This window comes from Gadus chalcogrammus, chromosome 20 (assembly GCF_026213295.1).
Source record: "Gadus chalcogrammus isolate NIFS_2021 chromosome 20, NIFS_Gcha_1.0, whole genome shotgun sequence".
Lineage (NCBI taxonomy): Eukaryota > Metazoa > Chordata > Actinopteri > Gadiformes > Gadidae > Gadus > Gadus chalcogrammus.
Genome location: NC_079431.1, coordinates 3424603 through 3436726, shown reverse-complemented (window position 1 = coordinate 3436726; position 12124 = coordinate 3424603).

Below are 12124 nucleotides of genomic sequence, written 5' to 3'. Positions count from 1 at the left end.
TCACTGCAGGAGTTTCTCTCTAAAGACCTCTGCTGTTCTGTCGTCCTCGCTGCTTATTCTTGCAAATGAAAGGTCACCTGCGTCACACGACCAATAAGCTCCCGCCGGCGCCCTCACTGTGGGGCTCCAGCTTTCCTATAAGGAAAGCCGGCTAATTGGACCCTACATCGGAGAAGCTCAGGGGCCAATACCGTAAGTTGTAAAAAGGTTGAAAGAAAGAATTTGTGTTTGTATTCTGAAGTGCTGCGCTGCATTAGAATAGGATTGAGTAAGAGGGTTAACATTTAAATGTTTTAAAAAGCTCTCTCTTTTTTGGTTCACTCTCTTCCTCATTCATCACCCTGTAATCTCTTTATCCCGAGTAGAGGAACTGTGGCGCTCCCGGAATCTAATTTAGCCTCACGTTCAGCTACCATAAATAAGATATGAATATTTATGGTAGGTGTCAACAGGCTTCAGGCATTGGAAAAAAAATCATGAATTTAATTGTGGCTTCGAATATTTAAAATGAAATTATCCCAGCTGTCGTTTTGTAAATCCTATTCAGAGCTACTCTGACCAACAAATAGGTATGTACGGTCTCTTCTGACAGAACCAGGTTAGTTAAACACTGCTCAATCGTGTCCCCTCTTGGTAATTATCCCACAGTGGAACAGAGGAAGGAGGTGTGTTTCTGTCCAGAGCTGGCATGTGTGAACATCAGATTACTTTACCTCAATTGAGCCGACACTTTTGTCCAATGAGAGTCCATTCAACAATGAAAATAGAACCCAAAAAGTACAAGAATCGCCCGGGTACATAAAAATCAACAAATAAGCGGACTGCTTTAGGTACTACATCACAGAAAAAATAGACATAGAAAGTAATTTCTCCATGTCTTATTAATAATGTTATTCTTATTGATTCATCCAATCCTCGTTAAAAAACCAACCACAGTGGACTCCCATGTAAACACAAAAACAGTTTAGCCAGCAGCAAGGTGGGCTAAACAGATCTTAGTGATAACAGCAGATAGTTGCCAAGCGGCAGTGTGTGAACAGACGGTCTTCAGACTGTAACTTGACTGTAGCGAGCTCAAGCTGCCCCGGAGAGAACTAAGGCCCTTCCCCATAGCCAAGTGGGCTAAATCGCCCGCGCTAACTCTTGTGGAAGGAAAGAGAACCCGTGTTTAAAGGTGAGATATTATACCACCAGATGTGAGTGTGATTAGCCGTTATAGGGCGTTTTGAAAATCTGCCCCTAATGACATCACAAGTGGGCGTGTCCACCGAAATGTGTGCTGGATAGAAAAAAAGTCCACTAGCCTACCCGGTGGACTGTAGCAAACATTGCTCTTCTATCCGTCCCTCATCTGGTGGCTTTACTCGTTTGTAAGCTAAGAAACTACTTACTCTTACTTACACTTACACTGCCCGCTATCAGTTACACACGGTCGGGCGTGGCTTGGGCGGAAGGGACACTAAGCAACAGACCGCCGGACGGTTCATGTGTTGGAGACAGCCGGAGCCAGCACCGACAGGCCGCCGCCGCCGCCGCCGCAGCTGTGAAGGGACTCTGCTAGCGCGCCGCGGCGGTCATTAATCTCGGCAGTCGAAGCCCGTCTCCTCTACAGCTGGCGTGCGCCGGCTTCATCGCGCCTGCCGACCCCGGCGGTGACCCGGTCGGTCTCCGCGACTCTACAGAAACGACCGGCGCGCCCCCCCCCCGGCGACGTCTCCTGACCGATGACACCTCTCGCTTCAGCCAAAGGAGCTCGTAACGACTCATGACACCCAGCGCCTGTCCGTAACGCGTCCGTCTCAAACCCTGGGAAGTCGACGAGAGGATGGCTTCCTTACCGGGGGCTAAAGCTGCATGCCTTACATGGCCACGCCGTCGTCCACCACCACTACTACTATAGTACCTCTACTACTACAGCAGCTCCCTGATGAATAGACGCAATCATGGGTATATCTTTAAATGGCAAGTGTGAAACATAATTACGGCACTGTGCACACACACTGTCCCCCAAGTTCACGAAACAGCAAATGGTCAGATCTCAGGAAAACCCTTGTGGAGCTTTACAACGTCTAACTGTGGCTCTACCCCTGGAGGCCCTTGTGAGCCATCATGCATCCTATTCCACCGCAGAGCGCTAAGAGGAACCCCCGATCAATGGGCGGGCTGTATTCCGACTGAAGCTCACACTTTGACAAACATTCGGTTCCGGTTGAGCTCGCCGCCGGTATCTGTCCTCTCACATGCCACGCAGGGGTTTTCGTTCCAGAGACGCGCCGGTTGGAATCGATGGCGGTGAATCCATGCCATTTTCCACTGCAGTGAGCCGCTCCACACGAAGCTGTTCACACGTTTTGGTTCCGACACGCAGAGGAACACGGCTATTATAGCCCACAGACAAACGGGGAGCGACTGACAGCAGCCAAGGGTTGCTAGGCAACCCTAACCAACTGACTAGCTCAAATCAGCCTACTAACTAGCCAACACAAACCAACTAACCAGCCCACACAAACCAACTAACCAGTCATAACCAACCGAACGACTAGCCAACACAAACTAACTAACTAGCCAATGCCAACCAGCTAACTAACCAAAACAGAACGAATGACTAGCCAACGCCAACCAACTAACTATAGCCGACGCCAACCAACTAACCAGCCTACACAAACCAACTAAGCAGCCAAAACCAACCGTATAACCAGCCAACACCAAACTAACTGCTGACACACACGCGGTCGGCCGTCAGGAACTAAGCCACTGGGGCTCCTGTTGGGCCCGTCGTTTGGAGACAGCGTCTGAGACTCTGATTTCCCTTCACAGATGCTGCTTGTTGTTAGGTCACTTCAGCGAGAAAGCGAGCCGGCTGGCAGCCAATGAGAAGCCGAGAGGGTCCCAGTTGGAGGACCCTCCTGGGGGGGGCTGTAGTCGGAGAAAGAAGCGTTCCACGGCTCGCCGACTTTTGTCATGCAAGAACACAACGCGCATCTGAGTCTCCTCGTACACCCCCCCCCCCCCCCCCCCCCTGTTGTGAGGGTGTGAAGCAGAAGAGGGGGGGGGGGGGGGGGGGGGGGGGCGTATGGCAGGCGTGGGCATTATTTGCGTCTGGGCATTTGAAAAGATTATTGGAAAGGCAGATTGGTTTCCGAAAAGGTTCCTCTAAAAATAGCTCAGCCCCAGTCAGGCGGAGCGTCACGTTGAGTTATTTCCACTCCACAGATGTGACGTGAGATAGCCAGGCGAGACTCAACCCATTCCTAACCCACAGGAAAAAAAAAAAAAGCCCAGATTAGTCTCTGCTCCTCTCCCTCCACCGCGTATGTTGGGTCCGATAACAGGAAGGGGCCGAAGGCGTAACCAATCCTCTGCGCGAGGATTACAGAAGAATTAGGTTGTTTTTTTCTCCTTTCTTTTCCTTGTCAGGCGTGATATTGAACGTGTGGTGGAGCGGAGGACTAATGGGCTCTGATGGCGAAGTGGCAGCAGTCACTTCCAACGCCCGCAGCGACGGCCGCGTAGGTGGTGTTGGTGGGTGGGTCTCCGTGGTTCACATGGAGGCTGAGGTTTCGTAGGCAAGGTGTACACCCGTTATAAGATATTCACGTTGTCTGCATACACACACAGTGCACACTCATGCACACACACACACACACACACACAGACAGACATACGCACACAGACACGCACATAAACACACTCACGCACATATACAGACAGACACACGCGAACACATGCACGCACACACATCCGCACATGCATACACACACACGCACACACACACACACACACACACACAAACAGACACACACACACACACACAGGTTTAGTTTGAGACAAAGAGAAAATCGGAGCATGCTTTATCTCGCAGCCCATTTTCTCACATCCCTACCAAAAAAAAACCTGTTCCCCGGTTTTCAATCCTTTTTTCCATTCCTTCTTGGAATCTTCCTTGTCTCTCCCTCCATGGTGTGAGCCAACCGGTCGATGTGACCGGATGTCAAGGCGTGTTGCGGTCCTGAATTTCTTGCGACAGTCCGAGAGAAGACAGGCCATCGCTTTAGTCTCTTGGTTGCAATTACCTACAGATGATAGTCTGTGACCTCTGCACCCAGCAGGGGGTTAAGCACCCGACCACCCCTGTTTGTGGGAATATTAGATATTAATAATAGATGATAACAGGACCGAGGATTACAAGTGGTGTGGTCTAATAGAGAAAAGTTAATGGGTGAGGGGGGTACTTGAGACATTCATTTCCAGCTATTCAGAATAATGTGAACTGTCTGAGTTGTACAACAAAACAGAACCTACAATCTCAGAGCTGAAATGTAATCATCAGTCGAAGGCAGATATTAATGATTAAAATAAAAAGATTGACTGTTTTATTTTCCAACTGACGACAATATAGCACTCCATAAGCATCGTCTGTTATGTTCCAACTGTCATTTCCATAATAGGTATTTTAATAACCGGGCAACGCACAACGTTCCCGTAAATATGACAATATTTACAATTACCTTTTGAGTCCACAACGAAGACAGGGACCTAGTATCAATCTGTGTGGGGAAAGATTGTTCATTATCTTTTCACATGTGAAGCCAAAATCGATCTCACTTTCGTGGATGCCATACACGGAAGCAATTTACGCAAGCCCAACCTCGCCGTCCTATTCCACTTTTGCCCATTTCCATCAGAAAATCGAATGAATGCAGGACATTTTTCTTTCATTAAAACCATCCGAGGCCATTTATTTCATACTGTCATTTGTCGCTGTACAATACAGTATTATTACATGTTCTCCTCCTCCTCTCTTGTCATCCGCGACCCTCCCTCGCTCATTTATTCTACCTTTTTCTTTTCTTCTTTCTCTGTCTCGGTCTTTCAAACACACACACATGCACCCACACACACCCACCCACACACACACTCGCACACACACACACACCCACACACACACACACCACACACACACACCCACCCACACACACACACACACACACACACAAACACACGCACCCACCCTCACGCACACACACCAACACACGACACACACACACACACCCTCACGCACACACAAACACCCACCCCCTCACGCACACAGACACACCCACACACAAACACACACTTGGTTCCTGCGGTTGCTCTCAGGCGGCGTTCTGGTGACAGCTCTGTCACAACACATCAGCTGGTCCGGGAGAGAGAGAGAAGGGCAGCTCTCAGGGCCATGGGGCTCTGGCACCTTGCTCTGTACGTACATTATAGAAGCACTAACAGCAGCTTTTGGTCACTACTTCCTCACCCCCAAACCACGGAACATCACATCGTGTTCATGTCTCTCTTTCTCTCCCTTTCTCTCGCTATTTGTACCTCTTTCTCCGCACCGCCCCCCCCCCCCCCCCCCCACCTCCCCCCTTATCTTTCTTCCTTTCTTCTTTCTTGCTTAGTATTTACACTTATTTTATTTTCTCTCTTGCAATTTCTCTCTATTCTCTCTCTCTCTCTCTCTCTCTCTCTCTCTCTCTCTCTCTCTCTCTCTCACTTTCTCATTTTCTCACTTTATCCCTTTCTCTCTCTCTCTCTCTCTCTCTCTCTCTCTCTCTCTCTCTCTCTCTCTCTCCCTCTCTCCCTTCTCCTCTCTCTCTCTCTCTCTCTCTCTCTCTCTCTCTCTCTCTCTCTCTCTCTCTCTCTCTCTCTCTCTCTCTCTCTCTCTCTCTCTGTCTCTAACACTGTTTTAACAAGGAGTATATAATATAAAAACTTGATGACTGAGTGCACACAGCAAGAACAAACTAGATCTTTGCCAAATTAGATGTTTGGGGCTGATATCCCGTCTCCTTGTGTTGCATTTAAAGAGGCCCCCCTTTGACATTTTTTAATACATGAGTGTCATTAGACTGGCATGAAAACTGATTTTTTTTAAAAGGAGCTGGCTTGATGGTGGGTGTGGCATCTCTTTGGTGACGAGCCTCTTGAAGCTCACTCCATTTCATCATGTCCAATTTCAGAGGGTCCAATTTAATTAGCTTCTACTGAGTACTACGTTGATTAGCATCTACAAGAAGAGACAGAGGACAATTAAAAGCAACAATGCATAGTGACTGCGAGTGACAGTGACACTGAAACGATAGTAAGAATAAAAACATTTAGTGAAAGACTAACGTGATGATAGATAATAGTAGTAGGCCTACTAAGTAGTAGTAAGTAATAGTTACAACATGATAGTGTACGGTAACAATCGTTGTGGTTAACAGCAGACGTTGAGATGCCAGCAGTACAACATGATGCAATCCACGCTGAAGAAGGAGCAATAAATAATTATTTCTTTGTTTGCGAGGCTCGGGGGTTACCCTTGCAAATGAGTGGATTTGTATTGACATGGTGAAAATGACCTGGAGACTGCGTACCGAGTAGAAGACTGGGGCTACCGAGGCTGAGTTTAACCACCGTTCAACTACTGAAACCAGACGTGGAGCAGCAAACACCAACAAACATAATTCCGGGATGAAAGATAGATTCACAATACATGTTATACCTGAATAACAATTTCCCCTAGAGGGGCAACCAACTCTAAATCCCGGGCTATATCTGGTGCCTTTAATAAGGAAAATACAACAAAGCCTTTGACCCCCCCCCTAAGCAGAAAGCAGAAAAGCAAGAGAAACAACAATACATGTCCATACAGCAACGATGTTGATAGAAACAAGTGCCAAGCACTAACAATCGCTAGGTTAACCCATTCCCCATATACAATAAAGATAGCTTGGATAAGACGCTACACAATGCTATGTACTATTTTTAAGTGCCAGGATGTACAACATAGAGAAGTGTGTAAGAGGGGAGAAAGGTTGGAGGAGGGGCGGTGGGGGGAAAGGGAGGATGATAGGCGGAGTCCAGGCGGACGAGATTGGTGAGATCGGTGCAGAAAAACACATTGAAAATAAAGTTAAAAAGAACAAAACCATCGAACTTCTAAATATAAGTCCCCTTGCAGCATCCCGGTCTTACAGGAGCAGGACAAGATGAGAAGCAGCATGTGGACCAGCGTATGGATCTTAAAGAGGTGGGCGGTGAGGTTGGTGTTTGGCCCTAATGAGCACGGAGGCGTGCCTGTGTTTTCTCGGAAGGATCTGAGCCTGACAAGATACAGCACAGGGTCAGACGAACTGTCAAATGACATCAGTCCCGTGGGGACGCCACTCGATACTGGCGGCTTCGACAGAAGGCTTCTGACACGTTGGGATGTGCGTCGCTGTGACGTCGGAAGCGTAGGGGGGGGGGGGGGGGTTCATTATGAAATATTCAGCTAGCCTGTACATCTCTGGGTTTTTCTCTTCATCATGCCCTATCGGTTACTTCTGTCATACTGTTTCTTCCTCTGCTCTCGGAGCTGTAACCTTTACCTCCTTTTTTCTCTAGCTCTGTTCTCTTGCTTTCTCTCTCTCTCCCTCTCTCTCTCTCTCTCTCTCTCTCTCTCTCTCTCTCTCTCTCTCTCTCCCTCTCTCTCTCTCTCTCTCTCTCTCTCTCTCTCTCTCTCTCTCTCTCTCTCTCTCTCTCTCCCTCCCTCTCTCTCTCACTCCCTCGCTCTGTCTCTCTGCATCTGCTCTCTCTCTCTCTCTCTCTCTCTCTCTCTCTCTCTCTCTCTCTCACTCTCTCTCTCTCTCTCTCTCTCTCTCTCTCACTCTCTCTCTCTCTCTCTCTCTCTCTCTCTCTCTCTCTCTCTCTCTCTCTCTCTCCCTCTCTCTCTCTCTCTCTCTCTCTCTCTCTTTCTCTCTCTCTCCCTCTCTCTCTCTCTCTCTCTCTCTCTCTCTCTCTCTCTCTCTCTCTCTCTCTCTCTCTCTCTCTCTCTCTCTCTCTCTCTCTCTCTCTCTCTCTGCGTTTCCCACTGCCTCAGATCTTCTTCTTATTGGTGTCTAAAGCAGAGAGCTTAACAGATGTCTTGTTTCACACCGTATACGCTCTAAACAGAATCAGACGTTTTCCAAGAAAGTCTGAAATACCCTCATACCTGTGGCGCATTGTGCTTCACGTTTTACATGCTCTTATATGCATTTGTATATTTTTAATGGGAAACACTTCAGAAACTGCCAAACCGAGAACATAAAAGAGATTGTCGTTCATCAATCGGACTTTGAGTGAGTGGCTTGTCAGAAAATATCATAAATGAACAACAAAGAATGGGCTGCCACTCACACGAACCATGGACTCCTTCCTGACGATTGTAGCATGCAGTTTTATTTCCAACTGTCAAACAAACAGTGTAAGATGTGTGTGTAGTATTGGATGTCTGTCTCTTAGGCCTGAATTCAACATCTCTATTTGATGTCATTTTCCTGGCTATTACCTCACACAATTCTACCTGTCTGAGGACAGCTATTTGTTGGTGATGGAGTAGAATAGAAAGCCTTTCAGATAATGGGCGCTGGCTTTGCTTCCTGACAGTCTAGTCTCCTCCACACGACAGGCTGATGGAGTCCCAAGACGAAGTGGAACTCGATAAGATAAATCTATCACACTTACACAGAGTTAATGCAGCCCTGCTATGGGAGGCTGAGCCGATATGTTCCAACTGTTTTTTGGGTGTTTCGGCTGGCTGAAAGCTAAGAAAATGATTGAGCTTTTAGGATAACATCAATCAGAGAAGTACCATGTGGATGCGTACGTACTTTGAGAAAATACTGCAGTTGAGGGTTTTGGTTGAGGTTTAAGGTTTTTGCTTATTTTTCTGATAAGGAAACTCAAGGTGTATTTTACTTTTATCCTTCATCCATTACATTTAAAGGTCACTCTCCCCATGAGTATTTGAATGTCAGCCATCAAAGAACAGTTATCTGTGTCCTATCTCTGAAAGTTCTGATTCATATTTCATATTTTCTTGTGCACCTGTTGAGTGGGTTTCAAAGGGATATTTTCCTTCTAGGTAAACCTTTGTGAGTGAATGTCTTTGTTTATATTGTGCATCTCTTCCAGGGAAGCTTTAAAGGGAAGATAGATTGAGATAATGATGCACAAATTGATTTTTCAGAAGCTTGTTTGAGAATTATTTATTGCACATTCATGGTTGACCGCATCTTCTGCATCCACGTTTCAACCAAATGTTTGCTTACAAGCTAATAATATCTTTAGGACACCGAAACCGCCATCTTGATGAAAGTTAACTGAACAGAAGATAACGATCAGACAGTCACTAAAGTAGATTCAGTCTTCCTCTTTCATCAGTGCCAGTCACAGAACACTGAGCTCTAAGGATGGATGGCAAGGCCTAATTAATCCCACAGAAATGTAACAATAAGTCTTTGGTATCTTCCCAGCTTGATTCACTCCATTGATCTGGAACAAGAGCATTTATCCTCTTTGGAAGAATAAAACAATGTTAGAATTATCATGTAAGCAGCACTTGTCATGCTCATCAGCTGAAGCATTGTCGGACCAACTGTAATGGAGGAGCGGCATTCTAAATGTGGTTCATGCTCATGAAACGGCATCCCATAATGCAACACGGCAGCCTCAGTGGCCCTAAAAGCTTGAGGAGACATCACATTCAAACCGATCAATGATGCAAATATATTACGACTTACACGTACCGTCGATGTCCTATCGAACTACGTACGTGTACACGTTGCTTTAAGTTCTTAAATTAAACTCTGCCTCTTTCATCATCCTGTCTCGTCAATTAAAGTGTGTTTGTGCGCTGACAGGAGACAGTCGGTACCGGAGGGCTGCGGAGAGACCGGTGAATCGCCACAATAGAGTGCTCCCCGTCAAACAGCAGACTGCAGGCGGCTGGGCCCTAAATGAGAGGCTGCGGAGAGATGGCTAGGACCCAAGTGTTTCCTGGCGATAAGAGGGGGACTCTGAGTTTGGGCACAGGGAAAATTAAACTAGACAGGGGATGGACAGAATGACAGTTTAACATGCTATCTAATTAACAATCGAGCCTCTGCCAGACACTGTTATATTCTGAAGCCACCGGCTTGGCACAAATATGGCATTTGGGGAACTGTGAAATTCCCCACATTGTCAGAATCTTTTTTTCATTAGAAACATGGCCTTTTTTTCTGTGGTTTTAATGCCAGAACAAGGAAAGCTGTGCTAGATGTTATCGTCACGATGACTAACATGGAAAGCTTCCATGAAGTAGGCTAGTGAATACCATTTTACTTTTAAATACTGGGCACTTAAACAGATAAAACTGATTATTTCAAATAGAAGGCTATATCAAATATCTGACTTTGATTTGTCATTTTAATCTAAGTAAATATATTAAAGGCTTTCTTTCTTAGCTTCATAGCTCTTCTGCGTTTAATACAACTGCCCTGTACGCCAATTATTTAACAACCAGCACATCTGGAATAGGTAGCTTTATGAAAATATTGGGAATGGAAGGGGAATATCTCCATAAGAATAGATTACATATGCATGGTTATAACCAATATAATCACGCCCTGCCACTTCCTCATAGAATCGCAATTGGCACGGTGACGTGGGTTTCAAACAGAGCGCTGCACGGCGAGATGGAAAAGTCCCTCAGGCACTTGAACCAACCTCGCTTTTGATGAAAAGCCCAACGTGTCGATGTGTTGGAGAGGATCGACAATTCAAATGGAGGCTCCCCCTGAGCCTCAGACAAGAGGTTATTATATTTTTACCTCGACGCCCAGTTCTCTTCTGAGTTTTTTATCCACGGTTTGGTGCTGCAGAGAGCGGCGACTCGGTCTGCTCATTACAGGCCGGGAGCAGGTGGCTTCAGGCGGGCTGGATCTCTTCAGGTCCCGTCACAAACCACGTCTTCGTGGACAATGACGCCTGCACTATTTAGGGTGTAATGGTGTTCCTCCAGAGGTGTGGGACAGATGGACCATTCAAATCACATTTTAAGCACCGACAATATATATTTATTTATTTATTTATAAATATATATTTCTAAAGGACGTTTATTGAAGAAAGGAGATTAAATGGATTGTTAATTTCCTTTTTCCTGCGATTTAAATGACTTGGGCTAAAAAATTAAATTAGTAGAATTAGAAGTAACGAATTTGCCAGTTTTCATCGCCATAGGTCTGGATTAAAAAGTTTTACATTTTATTCATTTCTTTAAATTATACATCGATTTTGAATCAATATTGAAATGTGTCCTCATTTGTGTCTTCAAAATGTGTCTTCATGAATATGCCTGTGTAGGCTTACATTGTCCCTTTTATTTCGCTGTCATATACAGGGCCGGATTAACCATATGGGCAACGGGGCAATAACCCAGGGGCCCCAGATCGCTACAGGGCCCAGGGCACAAGCAAAATGTGTTGATGGATCTCATTTCACATTAACTTGCTGTTCGCCACTGCACCTGCTCACAGTGCGACAGACTGCGAGGAACCCAAAATGACCCCAGAAGTTGGCGATGACACGTGACAAGCGTCGCGTAGCACTAAAAATAACGACGCAAAAATGGAGACGCCATGAGGAAAGTTTTGAGAGGAAGCGCCAAAGTAAATACTGTTACTGTTGTGCATCTATGAATCATACGTTGTCTTTAGTTAAAAGCACTAGATGACTGTAGAAGCATTGAATAGCGAGGACCACAGTATGCCTCTGTATTGAGTTCTATAACAAAGGCTAAGCTGTTGAACATTTCATCATCATTTATCATTAAAGTGCACTTGATGATGATGTCTACAATGCGATAATTGTTTGGGGGGGTGGGGGTTCCCTTGGGTGTCGGTGCCTATAGGGGCATAGTAAATGGTTAATACAGCCCTTATCTTTTGCTACAAAGCTTAGAAGAAATAAGAAGCCTTTTAACCCAAACCTCTGAAAGAGAGAACCACGTTAAGGCTCGTTTGAATGGAACCGGTTAGAATTAGTTTTTAACTCAAACCCTTGTCACACAAACCCCTTCATATAGAGGTCTGTTCTTATTCAGCTGTGGTGAATCTTGCGTGTCAAATTAGTAAAGGCAGATGTTAAGGAGCTTTCCAAAATAAATGTGCTGAACGCGTAGGGCTTGAATCCCAGTTGTCCTACGCTAACGACTACATTGTTGAACTTTTTCCAAATGTTTTCATTTTTTACCAAGCTTTTTGGGACTTGAACCGAGGTCTGAACCTGCGCCCCCCTCGTCCCAATTCACAGAACGATT